Here is an 11,008-nt window from a genome sequence, read left to right as displayed (position 1 = left end):
AGCCATTTTTGGTCTGCGAAGCTCCTGATTTCCCCTTCAATTTTGATTGATAGTCTTGCTGGATAGAGTATTTTTGGATTCAGTCCTTTGCTTTACATTACTTTGTATACTTCATTCCATTCCCTTCTGGTCTGATGTGTTTCAGTTGAGAAATCATTTGATAATCTGATGGGGGATAATTTGTAGGTAACTCTCTGTTTCTCTCTTGCAGCCTTTAAGTTTCTTTCTTTGTCATTAACATTTGCTATTGTAATTACGATGTGTCTTATAGTGGATCTTTTTGGGGTTCATCTTGCTTGGGCCTCTCTGTACTTGTGTGACTTTTTTCTTCCCCATATCAGGGAAGATTTCTGTCATTATTTCTTCAAATAGATTCTCTAATCCTTCCTGCTCTTCTTGTCCTTCTGGCACCCCTATTATACGTATGTTACTTTGTTTCATGTTGTCCCATAGCTCCCTTAGGCTCTCCTGCTTTTTAATTTTTTTCTCCAGTTGCTGTTCAGATTGGGCTTGTTTCTCTACATTATCTTCTAACTCACTAATTCAGTCCTCTGCTTCTCCTAGTCTACTGTGAAACCTTCCATTGCTTGTTGTTCCCTTTCTAATTTTTTAAGTTGCACAGTTAGATAGTTTATTAATAATATTTCTTGTTTTTTGAGGTAGGCCTATAGTGCTATGAACTTCCCTCTTAGGACTGCTTTCACTGTGTCCCATACATTTGGGGTTATTGTATGTTCATTTGCACTTGTTTCCAGGAAGTTTTTCTATTTCTCTCTTGATCTCATTTGTAACCCATTCATTGTTTAATAACATGCTATTTAGCCTCCATGTGTTTCAGTATCTTTATTATAGTTAATTTCTAATTTCATGCCCTTGTGATTGGAGAAAATGCTTTATATTATTTTAGTCTTCTTGTACTTGTAGAGACTTGTTTTGGGTCATATCATGTGGTCTACCTTTGAAAATGACCCATATGCACTTGAAAAGAATGTATATTCTGCAGCTTTGGGATGAAATGTTCTGTAAATGGCAATTTAATCTATTTGATCTAGTGTGTCATTTATAGACACTGTTTCCTTATTGATTTTTTTTTATGGTCTGGAAGATCTATCCAGTGAAGTCAGTGGGGTGTTAAAGTCCCTTACTATGTTGTATTGCTGTTGATCTCTCCCTCAAAGTCCTCCAGAAATTATATATATACTGAGTGGCCATATTATTATGACCACCCCATCAGTACTTTGTTGGGCCACCTTTTGCCTTCAATACTGTGGCGATTCTTCTTGGCATTGACTCCACGAGATGTTGAAAGGTGATGTGAGGAATCTGACACCATGCCTGATGAATAGCACTGTCCCATTCTGTGAGATTTGATGGTTGTGGAACCAGCTGCTTGATGGCTCTTTTAACTTCATCCCACAAAAGCTCAATTGGAGTGAGATCTGGTGATTGTGGGGGCCACCTAAGTAAGGTAAAGTCTCCCTCATGTTCTTAAAACCACTCCTGCACAATATGAGCACTGTGGCATGGCACATTGTCTTGTTGAAAGAAGCCATCTCCATTGGGATACGCCATCAACATGATAGCATGAACTTGATCAGCAACAATACTTAGGTATGTTGTGCTATTCAGACGTTGGTCCACATGAATCAAAGGGCCCAAATCATGCAGGAAAACATGCCTCAAACCATAACACTGCCCCCACCAGCTTAAAGGGTTGTACTCATGAATGTGGAGCGCATGCTTTCATGCTGTTTCTGCCAAATTCTCACTCTGCCATCTGCATGATGCAACTGGAAACGTGATTCATTGGACCACATGACTTTTTTCCAATGCTCAACTGTCCAATCCTTGTGTTCCTGTGTGAACTGGAGACATTTTATCTTGGTAACTACAGACAGCAAAGGTGTTTGAACAGGCCTTCAAAATATATATATATATTCCTATATTGGGTGCATATATGTTTACTAGGGTTATATCCTCTTGTTGGATTGATCCCCTTAGTATTATGTAGTGACATATATTGTCTCTTGTTATGTTCTTCATTTTGAAGTCTATTTTGTCAGATATGAGTATTGCTATCCCAGCTTTTTTTCACTTCCATTTGCATGGAAACATTTTTCCCATCCCTTTACTCTAATCCTGTGTGAGCCTTTTGTTATGAGGTCAGTCTCTTGTAGACAGTATATATTTGGGTAATGTTTTTTATGTCCATTCAGCTACCCTATGTCTTTTGATTCACAGTGGTTCTCAACCTTCTGGCCCTTTAAATACAGTTCCTCATGTTGTGACCCAACCATAAAATTATTTTCATTGCTACTTCATAACTGTAATGTTGCTACTGTTATGAATCATAATGTAAATATCTGATATGCAGGATGGTCTTAGGCGACCCCTGTGAAAGGGTCATTCGACCGCCAAAGGGGTCGCGACCCACAGGTTGAGAACTGCTAGATTAGAGCATTTAACCCATTTACATTTAAGGTTATTATTGACTAGTGGCCCAATGCACGGATTCATGCACATTGAAAGGAAATTAATTAGAAGGTGGCCAGTGGGGCAGAACTGGGTGAGATGGGCTGGACACACCTTGGAGCCAACCTCCAATGGTCCCTCCCTGGGAGGGACCAATGGCCTGGGATGGTGCCACAGTTTGAAGGGTGTCTGCGGAGTGAGCGGTGTCCCTCCAGCAGGTGTGGTCCCTTGTCCTGGCCTGTGGGAATCAGGCCAAAACTGGCTCTCTGACATCCCCCAAGAGGTCCTGGAGTGGGAGAGGGCACTCTGCAAAGTTGCTGTCTCTTGGTAGCTGTGTTGAGCATCTGCCCCCTGGTGGTCAGTGTGCGTCATAGCTACTGGCCTGTTGCCTGGTTGCTTAGCCTTTCATATATATATATATATATATATATATATATATATATATAGTTATTGTCATTTAAATTCTTTATGACTGTTTTTTCTATATACATATTTCTTATTATTACAGCAGTCTCTTTAACATTTCTTGCAATGCTGGTTTGGTGGTGATAAACTCCTATAGCCTTATTTTTTTTTTTCTGAAAAACTCTCTAATTCACCATCTATTTTGAATGATAGCCTTGCTGGGTAGAATAGTCTTGGTTTCAGATCTTTGCTTTTGATTACCTTGAACACTTCATGCGGTTCCCCTCTGCCTGTAGAGTTTCTGATGAGAAATCAGCTGACATCCTATGGGAACTCCTTTGTAAGTAACACATTGCTTTTCTCTTGCTGCCTTTAAGATTCTCTTTGGCATTTTAATGCTGTATCTGGAATAGGCCTATTTGTGTTCGTCTTGCTTGGACTCTCTGTGCCTCCTGGAATTGTGTGACTTTTACCTTCACCAGGTTAGGGAAGTTTTCTGTCATTATTTCTTCAAACACATTCTTAATCCCTTGCTCAGTTTCTTCACCTTCTGGTATTGCTATAATGTAGATATTGTTATGATTCATGTTGTCCCCACTTCTTTAAACTGTCCTCCTGTTTTTAATTTTTTTTTTCTTTTTGGTACTTTGCTTGAGTGATTTTTTCCTACCCTGTGTTCTAATTTGCTGATCTGATCCTTGGCTTCTTCTAATCTGTTGTTTATTCCTTCCAATGTACTCTTTAAATATGTTTTTCTTGATTTCAGAGACAGGAAGGGAGAAGGAGAGAAACATCAATGATGAGAGAAAATCATCCATCAGCTAACTTCTAAACACCCCCTACTGGGGATTGAGCCTGCAACCCGGGCATGTGACCTGACCTGAAATTGAACCGTAACCTCCTGGATCCTGGGTCAATCCTCAACCATTGAGCCACATTGGTGGGGCTCCAGTATATTCTTTATTACTGCTATGTCATTCTTCATTTCCAACTGGCAATTTTTCATAGGTTCTCTATCTTTTCTCATTCTGTTGAGCATTCTTGTAATCATTATTATGAACTCTATATCTGATAAACTGCTTATCTCCATTTCATTCATTTCTTCTTCTAGAGAATTCTCTTATTCTTTCATTTGGGGCTTGTTTTTTTGTCTCCCCATTTTGGCTATCTGTTTGGGTTTGTTTCTATGACTTCTAATGATGTCTTGGATGGTCTCTGGTGCAGGAGAGTGTCAGATGCTGTTTGTTGATGGCCCTGAGTACACAGTTTTGAGCTATCAGCAATCTGAAACTGTGGCTCCCTCTGCTGAGTCTGGGTACATTTGGACAGGACCAAGATGCACACCACGGTCTGCTTTTCCTATCACCAGGTCCAGAAGCAGGTCAGGCAAAAACTCAAAACACCTAGAGATCCAACTCAGCCTGCAGGTTGACTATTATTCTCAGTCTCTTAATGAGCCTCAGGCTGTAGCCCAAAGCAAGATGGAAACTCCACAGGGTGGGATGAGAGGTTTTCCAACAGGGTGGGGCAATTCCTTCCCCTGCAGGCAAAATTACCTGTATGGTTAAGGTCTGCCTGAGAAAAGATGCTCTCTGCAGTATAGGGGGAATGAATCAGCACAGGAATCCAGGCAACTGTCCTCTGAGCTCTATTCTTAGAGCCCTAAACCCTGGATCCTCCTCACACAGCTCTAGTCCACTCTGCCCTCCCTCTGCCAAAGGTGAGTGGCTGCACACAAAATTTTGTGTGTTGGTCCTTTAAAAGGTTACCTGCATTTTTAGTCATCTCTCTTTGGTAGACAGAAACCCTGCTGCTTTTCACAGCCAGATGTTAGTGGGCACCTTTCTCAGCTCTAGTGCTCAGCTTGAGGTTTAGATCCCAGTGTTTTCAATGGGAACCCCCCACAGCTGAGATATCCCTCTGGAACTTCAGTTGCTGCCTGTGGGAGCCTGGCCAGCCCTATTGTGCCTAATAATTTCCTACCAGTCTCTATGTGGTCTCCACCTTAGGTCCTTGGTTATTAGGTTTCTCTCCAGCTAGTCTTCAGTTGATTATTCACGATGGTTTTTCTATATTTTCATTGTAATTCCAGTTTGGCCCTGGGAGAGTGTCAATGTAGCTTCCACTTAATCTGCCACCATCTTAGAATTTCTTTAATTTTTCAATTACAGTTGACAAGTAATATTATGTTAGTTTCAGGTGTCTAGCATAGTGGTTAGACATTTATAAAATTTATGAAGTAATCCCCCTGATAAGTCTAGAATCCATACATAGTTATGAAAATATTATTGACTATATTCCCTATGCTATACTTTTATAACTGGCAATTTGTACTCAATCCCTTCACCTTATTCACCCAGTACTGCAATGCTCCTCCCATCTGGCAATCATCAGTTTGTTCTCTGTATCAGTTTGTTTCCATTTTCTTTATTTGTTTTGTTGTTTAGATTCTACATATAAGTGAAGTCATATAGTATTTGCCTTTCTCTGTCTTATTTCACTCACTATAGTACCTTATCAGGGGTGGGCAAACTTTTTGACTCGAGGGCCACAATAGGTTCTTAAACTGGACCGGAGGGCCGTAACAAAAGCATGGATGGAGTGTTTGTGTGAACTAATATAAATTCAAAGTAAACATCATTACATAAAAGGGTACGGTCTTTTTTTTCAATAGTTTTATTCATTTCAAACGGGCCGGATCTGGCCCGTGGGCCATAGTTTGCCCACGGCTGCCTAGATCCATCGATGTTGTTGCAAATGGTAAGATTTCATTCTTTTTAAAAATCTTTATTGTTGAGATTATTATTACAGATGTCCCTCTTCCCCCCCCCATTGCCCCCATCCACGTGGTTCCTGCCCCACCCTATTGTCTGTGTCCATATGCATATAAGATCTTTGTTTAATCTCTTCCCACCCCCACCCCCTTCCCTCTGAGAATTGTCAGTCTGTTCCATTTTCATGCTTCTGATTCTGTTTTATTCAGCAGTTTATTCTGTTCATTAGATTTCTTATTCATTTATTTTGATTTTTAGATTCAATTGTTTATAGGTATGTATTTGTTGCCATTTTGTTGTTCATATTTTTTATCTTTCTTTTTCTTCTTCTTCCTCTTCTTAAAGAATACTCTTCAACATTTTATATAATACTGGTTTGTTGGTGATGAACTCCTTTAGCTTTTTCTCGTCTGTGAAGCTCTTTATCAGACCTTCAATTCTAAATGATAGCTTTGCTGGGCTGAGTAATCTTGGTTGTAGGTCCTTGGCATTCATCACTTCAAATATTTCTTGCCAATCCCTTCTGGACTGCATAAAATTCTGTTGAGATATCAACTGACGGTCATATGAGCATTCCCTTGTACGTAACTAACTGCTTTTCTCTTGCTGCTTTTAAGATTATCTTTTTGTCTTTAGCCCTTGAAATTTTAGTTATGATGTGTCTTGGTGTGGTTCTCTTTGTGTTCCTCTTGTTTTGGACTCTCTGTGCTTCTTGGAATGTAAGTCTATTTCTTTCACCAGGTAGGAGAAGTTTTCTGTCATTATTTCTTCAAATAGGTTTTCAATATCTTGCTCTCTTTCTTCTGGCACCCCCATAATGTGAATGTTAGTATGCGTGAAGCTGTTCCAGAGGCTCCTTACACTGTCTTCATATTTTTTAAAAAATATATTTTATTGATTTTTTTTTTACAGAGAGGAAGGGAGAGAGATAGAGAGTCAGAAACATCAATGAGAGAGAAACATCGATCAGCTGCCTCCTGCACATCTCCCACTGGGGATGTGCCCGCAACCCAGGTACATGCCCTTGACCAGAATCGAACCTGGGACCTTTCAGTCTGCAGGCTGACGCTTTATCCACTGAGCCAAACCGGTTTTGGCAGTCTTCATATTTTTTAATTCTTTTTTATTTTTGCTCTTCTGGTTGGGTGTTTTTTGCTTCCTCATATTTCAAATCATTAAATTGATTGTCAGAATCCTCTACTCTATTGTTAAATCCCTGTATATTATTCTTTATTTCAATCAGTGTATGCTTAATTTCTGACTGGTCCTTTTCCTTTTCTTTTTGGAGGTTTCTAGAAGATTCTTGAGTAACCTTATAACCATGGTTTTAAACTCTATATCCAGTAGTTTGCTTTCTTTCATTTCTGACATGTTTCTTTGTCTCTGCATTTTGGCTGCTTCCCTGCGTTTATTTCTATGTATTGGGTAGAGATGCTATGACTCCTTGAGTTGGTAGAGTGGTCTTCTGTAGTAGGTGTTCTATAGGGCCCAGTGGCTCAGCCTCCCCAGTCCCCTAGCTGGGAGCTCTAGGTGCACCCGTTTGTGGGCTGTGAGCACAGTCTTTTTTGAAGTTGAGTGTGGGGAAGCACAGGACTTGGTTGGAATGTCTGTAAGGAGTATTCTCCAAAAGGTCAGGGGCATCTGAGGAGGCCTTGCCAAAGGCAGCAGCCCCTACCTTGATGTTTCCAAACAAGTCTGACCCCCTGGGGTGTTTTGCTAGAATCTCTATGTTTAGTCTTTAAAGACCTGACCTTGTAGAAGCATATACTTTCTCAAGGATACTTACCCTGCTGATTGTATCTAGAGATTAATTTTAGCTCAAGCTGTTATGACAATAAAAGCCAAAGGAGGCAGGTAAATGGGGCTACTTGGTAGCAATAGCCAAGTAGTCCCTTAGCCACTTTTTCACAGAAATGTGTGTCAGAGCAATCTGTTCATCCATTGCTCAGGGTCTGCCAGTCAGCCCCAGCAAAGTGATGCCCTGTGTGAGGAGGTACCTGGAATGCAACAAAACACAACGGAACCCTCAAAAACTAAGAATAAGAAAATGAAAATAACTGCGCAGTAATTCATTGGAGCCTACTTGGGATTTCCAAGTTTGAGGGAATTGTTTCTCAGCTAAGGCATTCGCTATCTCTGTTATGCTTCTTAAGAAGGTGAGTATGTTTTCCATTAGAAAAATAAGCCTATTTCTAAAAGTAAGGGAAAAAAAGTTTTTCCTGTATTGTCTAGGAAGCAAAGGTTTTATATATATTATTAATATAATTATATTATGTTAATCAGGAATTTGATTACTTTAAATGAATAGATTACTTAATACTGTTTAATAATCTATAATAATAAAAAGCATAACATGCTAATTAGACCGGATAGTCGAACAATATTATGGACATCATGCTGGATGTCCTTCTGAATGAAGCCACAGTGGCGAGGGCCGAGGGGTGATCAGGCAAGCAGACCAGCAGTTAGAGGCAATCAGGCAGGCAGGTGAGCAGTTGGGGCAATCAGGCAGGCAGGCGAGCAGTTAGGAGCTAGTGGTCCTGGATTGCAAGAGGGATGTCTGACCACCCACAGGGATTGGACCTAAACCAGCAGTTGGACATCCCCTGAGGGGTACTGGATTGCAAGAGGGTGCAGGCCGGGCTGAGGTGCCGGGGTTCTTGTTCCAGCATCTAGAAGGGTTCAGCAATCTAGAGAAGGGCTATGTGTAACTTAATGAAGAGTCCAGAGACAAAATATAATTTTGAAAGGCATTTGGGGGTCAGAGGAGCCTAGCTAAAGAAACTAAGATCTCCTTGTCTCAGGACCCCATGCTTTTTATTAACACAAATTGTCCTGAGATGAGGTGGAGATATACGCTTCACAGGGTCAGGTTTCCTATACACAGAGTCCATTGTCAGATTGGAAGAATCACCTACGGCTGTTCAGGTGTTTGGCCAGCAGGAGGCAATAATATGTAGATTAAGATGCCTTGAGCTGTCTGGCAGCAAGCAAGAATCCCTTTTCAGGTTTTGGGATCCCTTTACCACTCCAGATGATTCAGCCCTTGGTGTCATGCTGGAATTTTGTGCACCTGGCCTCTAGTAATAATAATAAAATAAAATAATATAATGTAATTGACTACTTTCCCAGGGTTTGAATTTTAAGATTTGCTTTCTCTCATTGTAAAGAAAGTTTTATACTTAAGGTGTATAGGAAGCTCTGTCAAATAAGAAAATGATAATTATATTCTGTTTATATATGCATATTAAATAGATTCTAATTGTTTTCATTTATAACTAATTAGAGGCCCAGTGCACGAATTTGTGCACAGGTGGGATCCAGGTGGCCTGGCCCCAATCTGAGGATTGGGGCTGGGTCTGTCCGGAGGAGGAGACAGCAGGAGGTTGACTAGCCAGCCTGCCCCAATTGAGCCTGATCATGGCTGAATGGGCTGGCGGAAGAGCCGGGGAAGGTTGGCTGGTCAGCCCCACCCCCAATTGGTGTGTGTGTGGGGAGATCGGGGGTGAAGCTTGCTGGAGAGAGGGGCTGCAGGAGGTTGGCCAGCCGGCCCCACCCTGATCGGTTCGGTTCACTGGCCGCAGTGGGCATCATAGCAACTGGTCATTCCAGTCATTAAGGCATTCTGGTCACTGGCTTTATATATATATATTTATAAGTTATAATAATATGGAATATTGTGTTTTGCAAAAAGGACAAGATTCCATGTCATTTGTTTTACTCTATAAAGTATTTAAATTTGTAAAAATACTAGCAAGATAAATCAGGAGAAAAAGAATTTGATTATAGGACTAAATGAACTAAAATAATTATAGTTTTTTAATTATTATTATCATAGCAATGTGTTTGCATGAATCCAATAAGAATCTGACTTTTTCGTAACAAGACATAAGTCAGTTTCCAATTGTAGCTTTATTATCCAAAAGTTTACTGGAATATTGTGTCTGAAAGAGAGACATGCCAGGAGTCTGGATGTCACCCAAAAGCCCTAAGGAATGCAGATTAACTTTGAAGCTGATAAGCCCCTTAGATAAATATTCTGGTACCTTGCTTGTCACATGGTTCGTGGCAGTCTTTCCAGGTAAGGAACAAAGGTGGCTTTCCTGAGAGAAGACATGAAAGAAACCTCAAGACACCTGTAGGAACCTCAACTTGAGGAATACACCCCAATTCTGTAGGTATTGCAGGAAAAGCCTGATGGCAACTGTGTGACTTGGCTTCTTGACCCTGAGGGTAAACTTTCTCATAAGATTCCAGCAAAGCATATTTTTTTAAAATAGTCTATGTGATCAACTGTTATTCTTGTTGTGTTCATACAAACAATCAGACCAAATTATAACTAGACTTAATACAGTGAGTAAATTAGTCTTTAATAAACATGAGGGTGATTTTAGAGAGAAAAATTATTTCAACAGAAAATTATTAGAAAATGTTCTTTTTCCCCAATAATACTAAATTTTATAATACAGTCACAGTATGTCTCCACCAAATTACAAGCCTTACTTACAGCTAGGGAATATCACCTCTAGGCACCATTGCCACCTCCTTCTGTGCCCAGGCCTCAGTGTCCCTCTGACAGAGAGCAAGGATCTCTTGGTTCTGAGAGAAACCATCAACCTGCCTCAGCACGAAGCAATTACAGAAGAAATCTGATGTCCCCTTTCCCTAAAAGAATTCAGAGCCAAGATCCTTGAGGGAGATACAGTAGGCAGTTAGACAGACATGAGCAGAGCAAGGACAATAGGCCAACTAGAGGAGAGATAGACTGAAACATACTTCTCACTGCTCCAACTGCTCTAAAGGTAGGAATAAAGAAACCTGTGTAGACCTAACCTTTAATCATAACTAATTAGAAAGAATTTATAGTTTTGTGTAATAGAAGGTATAGAAATAAATAAAAAAGAAGACAAACTGAAAGGGTATGTGTAAGTTGCAGAAGGTATATGTGTAAGTTACAGATGGTATATATAAATTGCAGAAGGTATGTGTAAATTGTAAAAGGTATGTATAAGTTACAAAGGGTCTGTATAAGTAAAAAAAAAAACTAAAGTTAATGAAGTAAAAATTGTGAGAAGGAATATAAAGAAAGGAATATAACAGGAAGAAAGAAAATTAGAGTAGGAATACTTTGTGAAAGTTATAAGAATGTTTATTATAAAAGTTATAAGAATGTTTATAAAGGTCATAGAAGGTTTATAAAAAGAAATCTTAAAAAGATTTAGAAGCATACTGAATATAAATCTAATAGAGCACCTGAATTAATCTGAAAAGTAATCATATTATTTTAAATCTTAGAACACATATACTTATATGTGAATAGGGGGTTAAGTTTGTCTTAAAGTTTTATTTTCAAGGCC

The sequence above is a fragment of the Myotis myotis genome, unplaced genomic scaffold, assembly GCF_014108235.1.
Source record: "Myotis myotis isolate mMyoMyo1 unplaced genomic scaffold, mMyoMyo1.p scaffold_m19_p_3, whole genome shotgun sequence".
Classification (NCBI taxonomy): domain Eukaryota; kingdom Metazoa; phylum Chordata; class Mammalia; order Chiroptera; family Vespertilionidae; genus Myotis; species Myotis myotis.
This window is presented reverse-complemented; position numbering follows the sequence as displayed.